Genomic DNA, 20,672 nt, shown 5'->3' on the forward strand with positions numbered 1-20,672 from the left:
AGGATTGTGTTGGGAAAGCAGGGCTGTGGGAGATGGAGTGATGTGCAGTGGGAGACAGGAGAAATCCGGGATCAAGACTGAGGAGGAAACTTTGGGTTGAAAGAACTTTTCTTCTTCTAAGACCTAGGGATCAAGACAGAGACAGGACACCTGGGTGGCTCAGTCGGTCAAGCCGCTGCCTTCGGCTTGGGTCATGGTCCCAGGGTCCTGGGATCAAGTCTCACATCGGGCTCCTTTCTCATCAGGAAGCCTGCTTCTCTCTCTGCCTCTGCCTGCCACTCTGCCTGCTTGTGCCTTCTCTCTCTCTCTGACAAGTAAATAAAATATTTTAAAAGGAAAAAAAAAAAAAGACAGAGACAGATTTGCAAAAGAGAGAAGTATAAGGAGTTCATACTGGAGATGGACAGGCCTGGGACCAAATGCTCATACTGTGACTTGGAAGAGTGAGAGGCCTCTACTCTGGTTTCATCATCTGCAAAGGGGGGTTAGCGACATGCCCTTTGAAGATGGAACACCTCTTCTTCGCCAGCCTGGTGCTTGCAGCTGTGGAATAAATAGTAGCAGCTGTAATTATTGTGTTACTCATCTCAGGAAAGCAAGAGGCACGGCCATCTGCAGAAGGGAAATAGGGAGAGAATGGTTTGGGGCCTTGGAAGGGAGCCGTCATAGGAATAAGGCAGAGACACAATCAGAAGGTGACCTGAAGGAAGGCCAAGAGGCAGTGGAGGACCAGCTCAGGTCAGAGGGCAGGAATTTGGAGCAGTCCATTGGGAATTCTGGGATTTGAACTAGTAGGGTTAAGCAGCCTGGAGGGGGTATGGACATTTCCATCAACTTGCATTAACATTCACGGTGTTGAAGTAAATGGCTGATGCTTTTAGACTGCAAAGCCCCACTCCAGTGCCTGGGATTCTCCCATAACCCTGGGGCCATATGCAGCCCAGTCGCTTGGTGAGAGGAGGGCCTCTCTCCCCCATATGGCTGCCAGAATCAGGTTTTCACCAGGGCATTCATTAAAGCCACCAACCTCACAGCCTTTGCATATGTGTATGTGGGGGGCAGAGGGTGGGTAGGAGTGAAAGTCACTAAAGAAGAGCCAGATACCTGCCACACAGTAGCTGACGGGGACGACGAAACTGCAAAACCTCTCCAAGAAGTTACCTTACACTGTTTGCTCGTTGTTCATTTTGACAACCTGAGTTGTCAGTGACCTGCAGGAAAAGGAGCACCCTGGAACAGGATTTCTTAACATCAGAACTATGGAGCTCTGGCGCCAGATCCCGGTCTGTGGTCCTGCAGGGTGTTTAGCAACATCACTGGGCTCCACCCACTAGATGCCAGTAGCATCTCCACAGCCCAACCATTTGGAGACAACAAAGCTTGTCCCCAGATACTGCCAAATGGCGTCTGGGGGGAATTACCTTTGACTGAGAATCACCACCCTAGAAGGACAGGACAGGAAACCCTTGAAGGAAGCCATCCTAGTCTCTACAATGCATCACTTTAAACCCCGCTGTGGTGGTCTCTCCCCTCCCGGCCATTCTCCAAGGCCCTCCTCCCCCATGAGCACATCCCCTCCTTGTTGCACCCCCTGTCTGGGGAGGCAGAACGAGATGATTACAAACGTTCTAGAAAGCCAAGAGCTACACAGAGAGGCATTTCCTCATGCTTATACAGTTTGAGAAGTCCATTTATGAGCATGAACGTACCATCACAGACACAAAATTGCCAGGGACCATCTTGGGGCTTCGGAAGAGTCTGGTATTTCAGGGTGGAGCTGTGAATCTCAGGCTTTGCTAGTTTCACCATGAACCCACTTCTACACATCATGCAAATCCGAGTCCTTCCTCAGTTTTCTTCTCTGGCCTGAACTTTTTCCAGAGTACTATGTCAGGTGACCCCCACATATGACATCCAGTGTGTTTTTTCTGTTGTCAACAGATACGTAAGACATTATCCCTTTGGCTTTTTCCCCCCACAAGTTATTTAAGATGAAACCGTACTGCTTTCTACAAAAGAGGTACAAATTTGACCAGAGCTTGTGTAAAAGAAACCATCTAGATCTTAATTTCCTAGGCTGCATGGAAAATGAAATTGTTCTACTTTTTAAAATAGCCTTTCTTCAAATTCTTATGACTTACTAAAAATGACCATTAACATTTTCAGTTGGTTCCATTTTGGTTTTGGTCAGAGTTTCTTCTGAATTGAGTTTCACTGACACTTTGGTGACATCTATCCTTCACTTCCTTTTTTTTTTCTGATGCCTTCTGGGACAGGGGCGAAGGGATGTGCTCCCCTTGTTGGCACAACAGCTTCTCTCTCTCTCGCTAGGATTGACTGAGACCTAATGCTCCAACTGTGGCAATAAATCATACTTTTCTTTCCAAGGCTCTTATTTACTCTCCTTAAAGTTATGTGTAAGAACCTCTTGTGAGGACAGCATAAACCAGGCTTCCTTGGACTCCATCAGTAGATAAAGCCCTCTCCTCACTTGAGATCTAACAGGAATGACATGTAAGTATATATAAACAACAACAACAACACTAATAGTAGTACAGTTGACCTCTGAATAATGTTGGGGGTAGGGGCACCATCGAAAATCTGCAGGTAACTTGACTCCCTAAAACCATAACTACTGATAACCTACTGTTGACCAGAAGCCTCACCAATAACAGAAACACTTAACACATATTTTGTATGTTATATGCATTATATACTGTATTTACTGTGTGTGTCAAAAAACACATGTAAGGAGACCGGCACTGTTCCACCCTGTGTCTTCCAAGGGTCAACTGTAATCTGAGTATGTTCTATGTTCCTATACTCTTCAAGCACTTTACAAACATTAACTCACAAAATACTGGGAAATACTTGGCATCTGTGACGATGACAGAAAACAAATACTGTTATCAGAGGTCGTGTTAATTACAGCTGGTGGAGAGCTGCCAGGAAAGAGGGTTTTGAACTGAGCTCTTGACATCATTAGGCTTTATAAAGGCTGAGAGGCTTCCAGGCATCAATCACATACTTTTATCAACCCCTTATCTTCTCACACAGTATTTGAGGCCACTTATAATAAAAAATGCAGCCATAACAGAATTGTTACCCCAAGACTTAAAATGCAAAGGTCCCTTACAGGAGAAGGGAGAGCTGAAGGAGAGAACTCAGACTAGTTCTCTGAACTGAGGTAACAATCAAAGCATCCTGCCATCTTACAGAGGACTTTCCTGACTTCAGCTCCTATGTAAAACAAAAACAAAACAAAAAAAACAGACACTGCGATTGCTCTAAAGAAAATTGGCAGGACGAATCTTTACCCGAGGGGGTGGGAAGTGGCAGCATAAATTGTCTTCCACAAGTACAGAATGATAGTAACTTAAGTGTGAGAAACACAGGTATGAACTATCTTATGACGGCCTTTCTGTGGGGTGCTAAGAAGCCGCAGTCTAAGAAGGCACATTTCTGGTGTTCTACCACTGATTAAGGGGGAAAGCTTCAAACTGGGCTTTTCAAACTCCAGCGTGATCCCAGGAACCTGGGATTCTAATTCCGCTGGCCTGGGTTGGGGCCCGAGGTTGGGCATTTCTCACAATCTTGCGAGGCACCGGTGTGGAGCAGCAGTGGTCAGACGTGAGGACGCCATCACAACAACACACAGATGGCCGCACACTGTCTCCTGAGTTTCCGACACAGAAGTTCTGGGGTGGGGCCCAAGAGTTTGCATTTCTTTAAAAAACAAACAAACAACAACAACAAAAAAAAAAACCCTACTATATGGACGTATGGATGTATGACTGACATACAAAAAGCTATAGATACACAACTTGATGCGTTTGGAGAGAAACCTACGTTCGTGGACCTATATCACCACACTCTGTGCCATAAACCTCTTCATCACCTCCAAAAGCCTCCTCTTGCCCTCCCTCTTGTTATTACACCTTGTGGGGACAGGAGTTTGCATTTCTAATATGTTCCCAGGTGATACTCGTGCTGCTGACACATATCCTCCCGGCCACCACATTTTAAGGACCACTGGCTTAGAACACGCCTCATGAGAGTGTTGAGTGTCCCTCCTGGCTTCGCAGGAAAGTTGGGGGGGAGGGGGAGGCATTTCAAGATAAAACCACCACGATGGGCCTTCCAAGTAGGTATTTTGTGAGCTGGAAATGAAAAGGGGACCTCCGGGTTTAGGTAACGAAGATAAGGATAGCTGGCACATGTCGACGTTTTCTCTGTGCACCAAATAAAGTGTTTACCTCACATTATCTCACTCAGCATCCGGCCTGGGCAGCAGAGCTGGGGTTGGAGGGGGAGCGGAGGAGCCCGCGGCCCGGGTGCGTGCCAGGAGGGAGCGTCGCGCCTTCGGGGCGCGTCGCTGTGGTCTGCGGAGATACCTGCGAGGCAGGGCGGCCTCGGCCCTCAGGAAACACCTTTAGGTCCGGACAAGCAGACGCTGGAGGCCTGAGTTCTGCTTCACAGGGCCTGCAGGAAATAAGCCAAAGAATTGGGGGGCAGGTGTTAACAATCATCTGTCTCAACCACAAAAGTACCTGAATATAGAACAGAATTCATCAACCCTGGCGCACATGAGAAGCACCTGGATGCCCAGGACCCATCTGGGGAGACACGATTTTAAAAAGCTTCCCAGCCAGGGCTGAGAACTACTGGTCTAGGTCTGACTGGGGGCCCGATGAGTGGGCAGAGCTGGGGAGCAAAAACCGGACTTACTTATCAAACAAATCACCTATTCCCAGAGTGGATCACTTCAGGGCTTCCCAAATTAGGCACCGTGGTTTCTCACGCTCTTCTTTAGATCAGAGTCACCTGAAGGGTTTGTGAAAGCAGATTGCTGGGCCTGCGCCCAGCGTTTTTAGCTCAGTAAGTCTGGAGTGGGCACGAGAATTCGGTATCTGACAGGTGATACTGATTCTACAGGTTCCAGAAGTTTAGCTGCTTTGCTATTAAGACCTTAACTCCTCATAGAGAGGGATGCCTGTTTTTCAGATTTTTTCTATTTTTTTCTCAGCTTTTTTTTTTACTGAAGCAAAAAAAAATGCAGGACAAAAATGAAAACATTGAAATCAACCATATCCAATGATAAACCACAAGAAGCAACAACTTTTCCCCTACACTATAAATTTAAGTACAGATTTTCTGAGAAATAATAATGATCATATGAAGAACATTATTGCTTTTAAAAGATATTTATATATTCAATTCCCCTTATATTAAAATCTATACAATAAAATTTGCTTTGGGGCGCCTGACTGGCTCAGGTCGTGGGACATGTGACTCCATCTCGGGGTTGTGAGTTTGAGCTCCACTTTGGGTGTAGCAATTAAAAAATAAAAATAAAATCTTTAGGAGGACCTGCGTGACTCTGGCATTAAGCGTCTGCCTTCCACTCAGATCATGATCCCAGGGTCCTGGGATCAAGTCCCATATCAGGCTCCCTGCTTGGCAAGGAGCCTGCTTCTCTCTCTCTCCCACTTCCCCTGCTTGTGTTCTCTCTCTCACCGTCTCTCTCTCTGTGTCAAAAAATAAATAAAATCTTCAAAAAAATAAATAAAATCTTTAGTAAGATAAGCTAAAATTTTAAGTTTAGAGCTATAACAGTTTATTTCTCTTGATAATACATTGAATATTTGATAATTAAAAATAGTCTTAGAAAAGCTATCTCCAGCTATTTTAAACAAATGTAAAGAGGCCATAGCCCTGTTAAAATGCTTTTTAGGGGTGAATTGTAGAGGTATTATTTTGGGAAAGTCTCAAAAAAATGCTTAAAGTGTGCGATCTCTATCAATGTCAGAGGTTGGCCCATAAATGCTTCCTTTTATAAACTCAGAGTAATGATCAAGAGACAATAAAGGTTTTCATTGTTTATAACCCTTTTCTCTATTGAGTAAAGCAGAGAACAGCAAAGATTAAGAGCGGAGTGCACTTAGAATCTGCTTGTCCAGGACACCCGGGTGGCTCAGTCAGTTAAATAGCTGCCTTCGGCTCAGGTCATGATCCCAGGGTCCTGGAATCTAGTCCCACATCAGGCTCCTTGCTCAGCGGGGAGCCTGCTTCTCCCTCTGCCTGCCACTCCCCCTGCTTGTGCTCCTGCATTCTCTCTCTCTCTCTCTCTCTCTCTGGCAAAAAAAAAAAAAAAAAAAGAATCTGCTTGTCTGTCACATGTGGGAGGACAAGCATTAGAATAGCAGTCCAGACCTCCTGGCATGTGATGGTACAGCCTTTGGATATGACTGTAGCTCTTGTGGACAAAAAGTTTATATATGCAAAGGAAGACAGAAAAGATTTAAAACAGGTCACTACAGTAAAAGACAAAAGTATAAATGAAGAGTCCAAATCTCCATAGAAGGCCAGACAAATAAAAATAACTAAAATCTGCAGCAACTGCTCTGAACAGTGAGCTTGAAATAAATTCAGGAGTCTGGCGGTCCCTGAAGGTAGTCATCAGGCACTGCCCCAGGTGAGGAGCCTCATCCTCACCCTCAGAGGTGTGTCCCCAGTCTCGCTGGGGACTCGCTGGTCTCGCTGTTGGCCATCTGCATACAGGTGCATACTAGCTTTCTCTCCTCCCCACCACGCTGAGGCACACCCAGTCAGCGCCCGGACGCATAGCTCTAAGTCTTCACTCCTGGAGGCGAGGGCACCAACAATGGCGGAAAGCCCTTTGCTCAGGTCTGGATATACACCTAGAAGTACCCATGCCAGGGCTTCATTCCCAGGGATTTTTTTTTTTTTTTTTTTAAAGAGAGAGAGAAAGACTATGAGTGTGTCTGAGTGTGTGCATGTGAGCTGGGGGAAGAGGGGCAGAGGGAGAGGAAGAGAGAGAACCTTAAGCAGGCTCCCATCCAGCACAGAGCTCCAGGCAGGGCTCCATCTCACAACCCTGAGATCACGACCAGAGCCGAAATCAGGAGTCCGATGCCCAACTGACTGAGTGACCCAGGCACCTCTCACCCCCAGGGATTTTTAAGTGATCTGAGACAGGAACCAGGCAGTTTTTTTTAATTGAAGTAAAATACAAAGACAAAAAAGTACACAAATCATAAATGTGCAACTCAATGAATTATCCAATATGTCATTTTTATAACCATCGTTGAGATACACACACACATACACACACACACTCGGATATTAGAGAAGACATTTTGTCTTCTCTAAAGGTCCTGGCTTCTAACACCATAGAGATTCATGATTTTTCTGATTTTCACCATTTTATGATTATCTCATTTTTTTAAATTTATTTTTTATTTATTTTCAGCATAACAGTATTCATTATTTTTACACCACACCCAGTGCTCCATGCAATCCGTGCCCTCTATAATACCCACCACCTGGTACCTCGACCTCCCACCCCCCGCCCCTTCAAAACCCTCAGATTGTTTTTCAGAGTCCATAGTCTCTAATGGTTCACCTCTCCTTCCAATTTCCCCCAACTCCCTTCTCCTCTCTAACTCCCCATGTCCTCCATGCTATTTGTTAGGCTCCACAAATAAGTGAAACCATATGATAATTGACTTTCTCTGTTTGACTTATTTCACTCAGCATAATCTCTTCCAGTCCCGTCCATGTTGCTACAAAAGTTGGGTATTCGTCCTTTCTGATGGAGGCATAATACTCCATAGTGTATATGGACCACATCTTCCTTATCCATTTGTCCGTTGAAGGGCATCTTGGTTCTTTCCACAGTTTGGCGACCATGGCCATTGCTGCTATAAACATTGGGGTACAGATGGCCCTTCTTTTCACTACATCTGTATCTTTGGGGTAAATACCCAGGAGTGTAATGGCAGGGTCATAGGGAAGTTCTATTTTTAATTTCTTGAGGAATCTCCACACTGTTCTCCAAAGAGGCTGCACCAACTTGCATTCCCACCAACAGTGTAAGAGGGTTCCCCTTTCTCCACATCCCCTCCAGCACATGTTGTTTCCTGTCTTGCTAATTTTGGCCATTCTAACTGGTATAAGGTGATATCTCGATGTGGTTTTAATTTGAATCTCCCTGAGAGCTAGTGATGATGAACATTTTTTCATATGTCTGATAGCCATTTGTATGTCTTCATTGGAGAAGTGTCTGTTCATATCTTCTGCCCATTTTTTGATATGGTTGTCTGTTTTGTGTGTGTTGAGTTTGAGCAGTTCTTTCTAGATCCTGGATATCAACCTTTTGTCTATACTGTCATTTGCAAATATCTTCTCCCATTCCGTGGGTTACCTCTTTGTTATCTCTCTTTTTTTTTTAAAGATTTTATTTATTTGACACACAGAGAGAGATTACAAGCAGGCAGAGAGGCAGGCAGAGAGAGAGGGGAAGCAGGCTCCCTGCAGAGCAGAGAGCCTGATGTGGGGCTTGATCCCAGGACACTGAGACCATGACCTGAGCTGAAGGCAGAGGCTTAACCCACTGAGCCATGCAGGTGCCCTTGATTATCTCGTGTTTTGAGAGAAGTCTTTTATGTCAGTTTCCTCTCACTGAATGCTGTATCTATTAGATTCATCGGTGTGCTTGGAGCCATAGTGTGCAAACTTCTAATACTGTTCAGTATACCTTTGTATAGATATACCACAACTTGTTAATCTGTTCTGCTATTGACGGGCATTTGAGTTGTCTATGGCTTGAGCAATCACCAATCATACCGCTGCAAACATTTCTGTAAGGTCTCTCCGTGCGCATGTGCCTAAATGTGCCTACGATTCTCTTGAGTATAAACCTAGGATTAGAATCATTGGATCACATGGAGACGTTGGTTCCACTTTAATAGTGACTACCAAACTGCTTTCCAAGGCGGCTGTACAATTTATGCTCCCATTAACATGTTTACGAGTTCTAGTTGTTCCACATCCTCGCAGGAGAGCAGTATTTGTAAAAACTCCCTGGGGGCTCTGCCCTGCTTCAGCTGGAGAACCACTGGTGCCGCCATATGTCAAATACTTTGGAAATGGCATAAAGTCTCACATATGTTGGAGCCGCAGAGGAGCAGGGGATTTAGGGTGATGTTTTCACAACCACCCAAGAAGCAGACAGGACAGATTTTTTTATTCCTATTTTGCTAATGAGGACACTAAGTCTCAAAGTTCATTGACTTGCCAGAAGGAATATAGCCATACGGGGACAGTTGGACTAAAACCCAGGACTCCTGATTTCTACCCCTCTGTATGTTCCAATATATAACATGACATTATTCATTAGATGTCCAACATATCAAGGTTTGGGTCACCTTCTCTGTTGTCTCCTGTTCCAGACTTTAAGAAAGAAAAGAAGGTAGAAGTCTCTAGGCATGACTATGTAAGCACACATACTTCAGGCAGGGATGTGAAACCATAAATAAACTTTGGTGCCTGGGACCAGTAGAGTGGTCCCCTCAGGAGCAATATGGCTGGAGCTTCCCTCTGACTCAGCTCTTCTCTAGCCTTGCTGGGTGACATTGGACAAGGGACTCAACCTCTGAGTCTCAATTTCCCCATTGGAAAAATGAAAATATATGTATATCTCATGTTTTAAGGAATGAATACCATATATAAAAATCTAGTACATATAAACATTCAATACAATGTAGATATTTCTTAATGTTACCAGACTGAGACCATGAACCCTCCATCTTCACTTATTCCCTCCTTATTGGATCCTTCCTACCAATGTACAAATGCAGTTATTTCTGTTTTTAAAAATCTCTCTCAACCCTACTTCTTCCTCCAGCTTGAATCCCATTTCTCTCTTCCCAACTAATGGCCTTCAAAGCATTATACTCACTAACTGCATTTCTTCCTCTTCATGTGTTCTTGAACCTTTCCAACAAGCCTTTCACCCCCACCACTCCAACACTGACACTACTCTTTTCAAAGTTGCCAATGACTTTGACTTTGGAGGATTCCTAGTCTTCATTTTACTCTCTGTCAGCAGCCACGGTGGCACAGCGGCTTCCTCCATCCTCCTGGACACATCCTCATCTGGCTTCCAGAACTTCCCAGCACCAGACTCTTCCCCTTCTCCTCCTCAGTGGCTGGTCCTTCTGTCTTTTCCACCTGTTTTTTCCCTTTTGCTCACTCATAAACACTAGACTGTGACAGGGCTCATGGCTTGGACTTCTCTTTTCCATCTGCTGTCATTTCCTCAAAAATCTCATCATCTCTTAGCTTTACATACTATTATTCATTGATGACTAGCCAAAATTTATTTCTGGGCCCAACCATTCTCCTGAGTTCTGAACTCATAAATCCGACTGCCTACTTGGGCTCTCCATTTGGAGGATGAAAACAGAACTTTCAGACTGTAAATCCCCACTGCTGAATTTCTGATCTTTCCTGCACCCCCTTAGTCTTTCCTCTTGGTTCACAGCAACTCCCTTTTTCTAGTTGCTCAAGTAAAAGACCTCAATGCTCTGTTTAACTCCTTTCTTTTCCTCACTCCCCACAACCAATCCATTAGCAAATCTTTGATTCTATTTTCTCCAGAATCTCACTACTCCTCCATTTCTGTTACTACTTTGGTCTTCCATGGATTACTTTCTTGGATTACTGCAAAGCCTTCCTAACTGGCTTCACCCTGTCCTTCGCAGGTTACTCTCAGACAGCAGCTCAAGGGATCCTATTAAAATGCAAATCAGATCATGTCACTCCTTGGTTTAAACTATATAGTTGCTTCCCACCTTGTTCAGCATAAATTATCACCCTAACAAGAGCTCTCCGTAATCCTCACCCACCCACCCCCACCCACCCCACACACACTTTTCTGACCTCATCTTCTACTCTTTCTTGTGCCCATACCGTCACAGCTGGCCTGTTTGTTGATCCTTAAACTTGCCAGCCACGCTCCTGACTCTGGGCTTTCTCATTTGAATCTTTCCAACAAGGTTCTGCCAGGGCCAAGAGTGCTTCTAACCCAGTTATTTTCTCCTCACCACCTCCTTTCTTTAAAAGTCCCCTTCTCAGGAAGGCCTTCCCTAAACTCCTTACCTTACACTGTACCCTTCTTTATTCTCTCCCGAGCACTTCTCACCACCACACACAAGACACACGCATTGCTGTTGTTGTTGCTGTTATTTATTCCGTTTCCCAACTGTGTTCCCTACGGGAACGTATGGGGCACCAAGGCAGGGCTTTTGCCATTTTGGTTCACTCCGATTTCTCAGGCAGCTGCAGTGGTGCTTGCTTATCATACAAGCTCAGCAAATATTGGTTTAATGAATGAATCAGTCCCTACTCTCAAATGAAAAAGCAAACAAACATCCTCGGTGGAAAAGATCCTGGGGGAAATCCTCAAGAGTTCTCTGGCCTCTTAGACATACAACTTATTCGAAGGGGGAAATTGTTTTGGTTTTCCCCTTTACTTCTGAAAGTTCTGTTTAACAAAAACTACTCATGCCTGCCGCCAGGAACACCTTGCCAATCTTTAATATGCCTTAACATGCACAGAAAAGGACAGAGAGTAGGAGCCCAGGAAAGGGGCGAGGAAAGGGGGAGGAGAGCAGAGGAAGACGAATGAAGGGACCAGAGCTGCCGGGAACACCCAAGCACAGAAACTGGACTTGCCCTGGGTCTTTCTGCCTCAACTAGGTCCTCAAGCAGCCTTCTTGTCTGTAGCTCTGCTCCCTGGTAACCCCCACCCCCAACTCAGGTTCATCATCCCTCCCAACAAAGAATCCTTCTGGCTGCTTGCGTCACTAATGGATGCAGCCTTCCTATTTAAAATTTGCTTCATATAATAGTGTGTATTCAGAAAGAACAAAAAACCACTTACAGCCAGTGTAAACACCATTTCTCTAAGGGGGAGAGAGGGTGGAAGGGATGTGGACTGCCTCAGCACTTGATAAAGATGGGGCACTTGGCCTTCCTGACTCGCACACCTCCATGATGAAGGAATGGCCAGGGGTTCCTGGGGGGTGCAGCTGGCTAGGTGTCCCACTTTTGGTTTCGGTTCAGGTGATGATCAGGTTGTGAGTTGAGCCCCATGTCAGGCTCTGTGCCTAGCAGGGAGTCTGCTTGGGTTTTTCTCTCCCTCTGCCCCTAGCCCCCTCAAAACACACACCCCCTTCAATCAATCAATCAATCAATCAACCAATCAATCTTTAAAAAAAAAAAAAAGCCAACCCCAGTTCTCCAACAGGACCAGCTAGCAAAGGCAGAGGAGCCAGTGTCTCCCACGTGGTATGATGTGAGAGGCACCAAAGCCTGTTGCTCTGGTCACCTGCCAGAGGGTCTGCCCTGCTCTGATTAGGACCACTCTTCTTTTTTGCTGGGTCTCCAGGAGCTGCCTATCAAAGCCCCAGATGCCCCGCGGAAGGCAAAGAGTCTCATGCAAGAGAGTCACTCACACTTACCGCATGGGCACATCCCGGTCTGCACCTCCAAGTCCTGTTCACCTCCCCAAACAGCTACCCTATGGCCATCTTTGGCTTTGGGGTACAGTACACAGACTAAGGTCACAGTCTTCCTTCAAGAGGACCCATATCTAGAAGAGGCCTGTAGGAGACCTGGGGCTCTTTGGGGCTTCCAGGGCCAGGATGTGCTCTAGAAGAAGAGCAGAGACTCTGGGATAGGGAGAGGGCATGTCCTTTAAAGCACAGTCCTTTAAAGCACAGGGCTCAGCATGGAGCCCCTCTCGCCTGGATGGAAGGGCTATGTTTCCCATGTTTCTGGGGAGGGAATGAGAGGACAGAGAAGTAAGAGGGAGGGAGAAGGGAGGATTGTGTGCCCAGAATGAGATGCTGCCTGCAGAGGAGCACACAGGGAGGAGACCCTGGGCAGTCAGGGGCCCAGCCTGAAAGTGGAGGAAAGGAAAGTCGGGAGAGGAGAAGTGGGAAAGCAGGTGAGTGGGAAGTAAAAGGGCCCTGAAAATGAACCTACTTTATAAGTAACCTTGGGTATATTTCATTTATGTAAGTATAATGTGTTGTTTTTTTTTACTGAACTATTCCTCATACTCCCCAGTTCATGGCACGTTATCATCATCATTACTATATCTTTGGGTGGTAAAGAACAATCTCATTTTATGTATGTATTTACTGCATTTGCTCTCCATTTCCCACTCCCCACCCCCCATTCCCCACTGGCAACCATTCTGATATATTAAAGAGTATTTTGTAATACTCTTTCTTCATCTCTGGGTGCAGTGGCCATGTGTCTCGGCCACGCCCGAACCAGGAGACCATCCCTCTGCAGAGACCTGTTATGTCTCTTTGAAGTGATCATGCATCCTCCATGTCCAGTAGGAGACTTAGATAGCTCCTTCCCATACCTCAGAAGAACAGAACCACGTTAAAACTACCACAAGACCCTGGCAACCCTGGCGTGGACTGGCAAAGGTCACTCCACCTGGGATCCCAAAGGAGAAGTCAAAATCTCATTAGAAGTATTTTCATCTGTAAATGAGTCCCTGCAGGTTTATCGCTCTCATGTTGTTTTGCCGCCTATTACATCCAATGTAACTTATTTTTATTTTTTGTGATTTATTTTTTAAAGATGTATTTATTTATTTGAGAAAGAGAGTGTGTGTGCACAGCTGGGGGGCAGGGTGGAGGGGCAGAGGAAGACAGAATCCCAAGCAGACTCCCCACTGAGTGTAGAACCTGACACAGGGCTTGATCTTGAACCCCAAGATCATGACCTGAACCGAAATCAAGAGTGGGACGCTTAACCAATGGGGCCACCCAGGCACCTCCATCCAATGTAGTTAATATTTTAACTGCTAAAGAAGAGTTTGTCATATTTTATATAGTAGATACAGCAATGTTTCTGTACTTACTTATTCTCGGGAAACATCTCTTAAGTTTCTGGCTACTCCAGGCACAGTCATTTTGATCATTTTTCTCTCACATATTCCAGCCATGTCTTCCATCGAAACATTTCCTAATCTTTCTATTGTCATTCTCCTTACCTTTGAACACCAAAAATATGGGTAGACTTTCATTGACTTAAAATTGTTGACTAACTGGGGGTGCCGGGGTGGCTCAGTGGGTTAAAAGCCTCTGCCTTCGGCTCGGGTCGTGATCCCAGGGTTCTGGGATTGAGCGCTGAGTTGGGCTCAGCAGGGAGCCTGCTTCCTCCTCTCTCTCTCTCTGCCTGCCTCTCTGCCTACTTGTGATGTCTGTCAAATAAATAAATAAAATCTTAAAAAAAAGAAAAAAGAAGTCTCTGATGGTAATATTTCTGTTAAGTCAAAGTTAGAAATAATGATATCGAGTAAGTAAGAAACTATAAAAAGTTAAGTCCATGATTATCAGAACTGTATCTGAAGACCAACTCTTCAAGAATGTGGGCTCTGAGACAAGGGACAGAATGTAGGGAGAAACCACAAACTGGTCCAAGGAACACTCTCCCGTCCTGAGAAGCAGAGGCTGGTCTGTTACCTTTGTAGGTCCCCTCGCCATCAATCTAAAGTGTGGATCTCTAGGGGAACCAAATGGTTGTCACTCTGGGAGGGTTAGGACCACTGGATCCTGGCCATTCTTACCAGATCAGGATTTCAATACATGGTCAGCTGGTGCTACAATAATTAGGGATTGCCAAAAATACAGGCAAGCTCTTGAAGTGAAGAAGAGCCTTCCTTGTGTCTGCCCCCAGGACGTTTGAAGCTATCTGGGAACTTGGAGCTAGAAACCTTCAGCTTCTAGCCCTGGCTTTGCAGGTGACTATGTAACCTACTATCATTTATAGCATGTCTTGTGTTCCAGCATCCACTCCCCCAAGGCTGCAACTTCGTGCAAATTAGGAAAAGGTGCCCTAGGCAGGCAGACAGACAGAGCCCCTCACTGAAGGCGTCTGGCCTGGAGGATGGGGTACCAGCTATTTGACCGCCCCCCCACCCCGCACCACATCATCCACAAGCCAGAAGGCTGTCATTCCCCATCAATTTTCAAACAAGCTTTGTCCCTCTTGAAAAACCCTCCCTGTGGACACCCTCCAAAGACTACCCCAAAACTCGGTTCCCCCTTCTCACCCTTCAATAAGGTCACCATGTGGCTAAACCTAAGGGACAGTTTTTTTCTCATTTTATAAGCTCTCAGGAAAGTTTGACCCTGCTGATCACTCTCTCCTTAAAATTATATTCCCTTGGCCCCTATGGCACCACACACTCCTGGTTCTCCTCCTCTCTCTCTGGCTTCTCGATTGCTCTGACTGGGGCTTCCTCCTTGAAACCATGTTTAGGGATACCTGGGTGGCTCAGGTGGTTAAGTGGCTGCCTTCAGCTCAGGTCATGATCCCAGGGTCCTGAGATCGAGTCCCGCGCATTGGGCTGCTTGCTCAGTGGGGAGCCTGCTTCTCTCTCTGCTTTTCTCTGACTCTGCCTGCCACTCTGCCTACTTTTGTGTTCTCTCTCTCTCTGACAAATAAATAAATAAAATCTTAAAAAAAAAAAACCTTAAAAAAACAAACATGTTTAAATGTGAGCCTTCCTCAAGCCTCAATCTTGACCTTCCTATCTTCCCATTCTAGACTCTTTCATTGGGGCCAAGGCTCTCAAATACTATTTCCATAGCCAGGGCAACTCTTACTCCTGCATCCTCCCATTCGCCCCAAGAAGGAGCTGTCTGGAGCACCTCTCCTGGCTGTCTCTCCGTTACTTACCACTCTCCTCCAAAGACCATGTAATTGGACTGATGGGAAAGATTGGAGAAAGAATGCACTAGCTCTGGTGACAACATGGCTGGGACTGGCAACCTCCCCAGCAGACCAGAAGGCTGGCAATGGGGGTGGAGAAGTTCAATTTGAGGTGAAGGTATGACGAAGCCCAATGATGGCTGTAGATTTCCAGCTGCATTTCAACTTGAACAGCAATAAAATTGGTCTACTAATTCCTAGTGGCAGTCTGATCTTAATTCTCAGTTGATTCTGAACTTGGATGAAAGGGGTTGGATTTGTTTCCTCTTCACCACCAAAGCCCACTCCATGGTCTACAAACCAGGAAAACTTAATAAATGGGCACCACGGGGCATCTGGGTGGCTCATGGGGCATCTGGGAAGCCTCTGCTTTCCGCTCAGGTCATGATCTCAGGGTCCTGGGATTGAGCCCCACATCAGGCTCTCTGCTCAGCAGGGAGCCTGCTTCCCCCCAGTCCCCTGCCTGCCCTTCTGCTAACTTGTGATTTTTCTCTATCAAATAAATAAACAAAATCTTAAAAAAAAAAAAAGAAGAAGAAAGAAATAGGCACCAAGATAGGAGAAACAAGATATACCCAGAAAGAAGGATGCTTCAGGTGTGGCTGGGCTAGAAGGGTGTCAGTACTTGTAAGCAGAGGGCTTCCAGGTCTCTGACTGCTTTAAGACACAGCAGTTTAATGAGACTGGTGTCAAGGGGCTTGGGCAAACCCAGGCCTTTGCAACCTCAGTGCATACAGGCTGTGAAGGATTTTACAACTTACAGATCTAAGCGGGTGCACCCAACATGGGGATTAGAGGAGTCTCTCCATCACTTAAAGCATACAGAGCTCCAGTGAAAAAAATTCTTTAGGCACTAGTGGTCAGGAAAATTTCTTGCTGATCCTACCATATTTCTTTGCCAGGAACCGCCTAAGGGAAGCCATTTCACCTGAAATGTCCTGTAAAGGGAGCTAGGTACCTCTGGGGTGAGAGCTGTGGTTCTCGAACTCTTAACATTCTTAAGACTCACCTACTGAGTTGTTTACTTTCCTGGGCTCCCTCCCCCAATTCAGTAGCTTTGGGGTGAGCATTTCTATCAAGCTCCCAGGTGGAGCCGTACTGTGGACCACTGAGAACACCGGGTTAGAACGAACCAGTTGTGCGGTTCTAGCATTAGGTGCATTAAATCAACTACCTCAAATGCTCTTCCTCTCTGTTATGTTGAACTGAACCCATTTGCTTTAGGGCCAAGGAGTGAACTGAAAAGGAATTAACCTCCTGGATCCTTAAGGCTTACCTACAGACTCCTAGAATCACCCTGAAGCCTCACCATGTGGATCAAAAATCCTCTAGATTTGTTACCTAAGCCCAGCCATGGCTTTGAATAGAGATTCAAATAAGGGCCTTTTGTGATGGTTGGCAGGCCCTCTTCTTGGGCATTAATGAAAATATTAGTAAATCAAAGGCTCAGAAAGAACAGCAAAAGGCAGGGCACCTGGGTCTCTCAGTCAGTTCAGCATCTGCCTCCTGCTCAGGTCATGATCCCAGAGTCCTGGGTCTCCCTGCTCAGGGGAGAGCCTGCTTCTCCCTCTCCCTCTGGCGCTCCCCTTGCTTGCGCTCTCTCTCTCTCTCTGTCAAATAAATAAATAAAATATTAAAAAGCCTGTGCCTTTTACATACTGTAACATACTGTCTCCAGGAATCAAGGAGGAACTGGATTGGTTTAGAAACCAAACTCTAGTAAGGCTCTTCTGAACTCTTTTCTCAACTGGCCCCTGACCCCTGGGCTTCCATGTTTATCTCTACATTGTCCAGTGTTAGTAAGAATCCTGTTAAGTCAGTTTAACCAGAATATCACCTCCCCTTGATATCTAATCGGGTTCCTCGTCCTCCAGCACCCCCCGGCGATGTCCAATCTCCTTGGCCTGCATTCAGCAAGAGTCCTATGAGGTGGGCTTAGCCAGAAACCAACCCCCAACTCCTGATGCTTCTTCTGAGTGATTTTCCATCCACACACACCCCTCCTCACTCTTTGGCTGTACATTCCCACTTGCCCATGCTGTAGTCTGAGTTGAGCCCAATCTCTAATGCAAAACCCCATTGTAGTGGTTCCTACCCCAGAGTCTGCCTTACCATTCATTCTCTAACAAGATCTCTGAATACTTGTTTCTTTAACAAAACTTTGATCTTGAAGTCAGAATGAGAGCAGCTGGAGAGGGAAAAAGAAATAAAAGAGTGTAAGAATGATAACAGAGGGGGTGTCAGCAGGGGGAGCCTGGGGTCTGACCAGAGACATACCTTGGTTGTTCGCAGCCAGTGTCTATTCTGATTGTCCAGCATGGGGCCTTACCACCACAGCCATGCAGAGAGAAGGATTTCCTTAAAAGACAGGTTTTGATCATGGAGGTCTGGCTAGTCCAATATGAAAGGTGAAATGAGATATGTATGCTTGGACCTAACCGCTCTTAAAGAAGGTGTTAAACAACTTTTTGTTTGTTTTGGTTATTACTAGACCAGAAAGGTTGACTAGAGGGAGGTGAACTCTCATAAGAGGGAGGTGAAATTTCAGAGAAGAGGCTGGACTATTCTAGACCCTGCCACCCCAACCAGAGAAGTACAGTTCCAGGAAGCTCTTGAGAAGTACCCTCGTAAAAGGTCAGATAAGGAGTCAACAATAAGTTTAATTGGGGAATCACCCTTTAAAGATTGCGACAGTTATAACAGGTAGTCACATAACCATGGCCAGATTGGAGGGGGGAGGTCTGGGAAGATGAGCACAGAATGCTTCTAGCATTACCAGTGGGTTTTAAGGTGGCTTAGTCATGACAGGAGACAATGCAGGCCTGGCATGTGCCCTGAGGGAACCTACCCAGGAAACTTCTGGAGGAGGACATTCAGGAAAGGCTCAGGAAGATGAAATGCGCTGCATGCAAACCAGGCAGGACATTGGTAGATGGAGTCCAGGCCTAGGTTATATACCGGTCCAGGATGCTAGCTCCATCCACGAAAAACACCCAGCCCAAGAGGAGAGATAAAGGAAGGCAAGACCCATGTCGACAGCTGTATTTCTGGCAGACTCAGAACTTCATTACTTCACATTGTTTGCTGGGGTGGACCCCACAAGACAGAGTCTAAGGAGTGCACCAGGAAAGCAAACATCTTGACTCAAAAGCAAAGGGAAAGGAAGAGTAAAACGCTAATTGATGCAGCAAAAACATCGCTGGCTTGCCTGATAAAGAAGGAAATGATCAACTTAAGAAGAACATTAAAGGGACACCAGGGAGGCTCAGTCATTTAAACCTCTGCCTTCGTCTCAGGTCGTGATCCCAGGGTCCCGAGATAGAGGGGAATCAGGCCCCTCAGTCAGTGGGGAACCTGCTTCTCCCTCTGCCTGTCATTCCCCCTGCTTGTGCACGCTCTCTCTTTTTATGACATATAAATAAATTGGGGGGGGGAAGGCACATTAAAATGTTAAAAATGGGGCTGAATCTTCCTAAAAAGAGAAGTGGAACGACAGAGGCAAACGGATATCAGAGACACATCCCACTTCACAGAAAAAAACCAGTCTCTGCAGCCTTTGGGAACAACTTGAATACCCAAGAGAAAGGCATTGCTCTGTGGCCTAGCACATGGGTGACAGGTTGTGCCCCCCCAAAACCAGAGAAGAGGCTCAAAACCACCACCACAAACAAATATGTGCAGGGTACTGTTCTAGGTTCTGGGACTCCATCATGGAGCATATAACCAACAGCAGGTTTGGTTGAGAAATCCTCTAGGAATGGTTCTCCAGATTAAAAAAGTAAGAAAATTGCTTTAGGAGGCCGGTATTACATAATTAAGACATTCTGGGCAAGAGGCAATAGTTCCTAGGGGCTTGGAAAAGCTGATAAATATTCAGGGGTTTTTCCAGGCACAACTTTGTAGCTTGAAAGCTTCCACGGGGGGAGTACTTACACCAAGGAAACTGGCACATGCTAGAAATCAGGGTCTCTCTCTCTGTCTCCTCAAGGGAGCCAACTGATCTGCACCCCACTTCAAGGGCAACTCATAAGAAGAACTGGTTTTTACAGAGACATGGGTGAAAAAGAAATTAAATATACAGGTTTTAAATATACAGAATGGGGAAGAAAGGAGGCTCTAGCGAATCTTAGACCATCATTAAAAATTTCTAGGGACGCCTTGGTGGCTTAGTGGGTTACACCTCTGCCCTCGGCTCCGGTCATGATCTCAGGGTTCTGGGATCGAGTCCCGCATGGGGCTCTCTGCTCAGTGGGGAGCCTGCTTCCCATCTCTCTCTGCCTGTCTCTCTGTCTACTTATGATCTCTCTCTCTCTCTGTCAAATAAATAAAATATTTTTTTAAAAATTTTCTAAATTTTTCAAGAGGGTGGGAAGGTTTCAGTTTCCAGATAGGATATGGTACACCTAGGCCATAATTAACCTCTGGATGAAAGAGGTCTCCCAACCCCAAAAGGCTCACAGGTCAAGCACTGTAGCAAACTGCCAGGGAGACTCAGAGGCATTCAGACAAGGCTGATAGCGACAAGATTTTCTCTTTCCTGTTTTCTCAGTCTTCCTTCCTTCCCTCAGCTACCGATAGGCCTCTGCCAGGGTTTGCAGCTGGCACCAGTACTATGTGTGTGTTCTGAGATTCCAAGAACCTTATTTTGATTGAAGTCAATACTCACCATGATTTGGGCTGCCCATCACCCGCCACCTCTTCCCCTCCTTAAGAGTCTTGGTGGGAGGCAGAGTCTATCTCCTATTATAGAATGAGAAATGCCATTTACTCACTTTCCCAGCTTCCCTTGCAGCCATATGACATGGGTGCGGCCACATGACCAAGGCCCAGTCAGTGAGACACACTCACCCGCAGTCGGTGATATACAGACACGGGGGCCTGGCAGAGAATTCTCCACGGAGAGGGCGGTGCACAGCTCACGAGTGGACAACTGGGTCTTCATGGGCCAGTTGACAGGTCACACCACTCAAAGCCAGGTTTTCTAGTCCCCCCCTGCAACTCCCCCAACTCTTCAAAGAACTAACCATAAATTTCTTCTCTGCTTAAATCAGGTAGAACCCCCT

At 46.0% G+C, this 20,672-nt stretch overlaps 1 long non-coding RNA gene across 1 annotated transcript in view; it reads right to left on the reverse strand.

Annotated features, from left to right (window-relative positions):
• LOC122916503 overlaps window positions 1-18,035 on the reverse strand; it is a 49,566-nt gene extending 31,531 nt beyond the window's left edge. The window contains exons 1-3 of the long non-coding RNA XR_006386206.1: window positions 17,887-18,035; window positions 17,722-17,797; window positions 4,257-4,482 (exon numbers count right to left, since the gene is read on the reverse strand). This is a non-coding gene — a long non-coding RNA (uncharacterized LOC122916503). The remainder of the gene's footprint in view (window positions 1-4,256; window positions 4,483-17,721; window positions 17,798-17,886) is intronic.
• Window positions 18,036-20,672: the final 2,637 nt, after the last annotated feature.

The sequence above is a fragment of the Neovison vison genome, chromosome 8, assembly GCF_020171115.1.
Source record: "Neovison vison isolate M4711 chromosome 8, ASM_NN_V1, whole genome shotgun sequence".
Taxonomy (NCBI): domain Eukaryota; kingdom Metazoa; phylum Chordata; class Mammalia; order Carnivora; family Mustelidae; genus Neogale; species Neogale vison.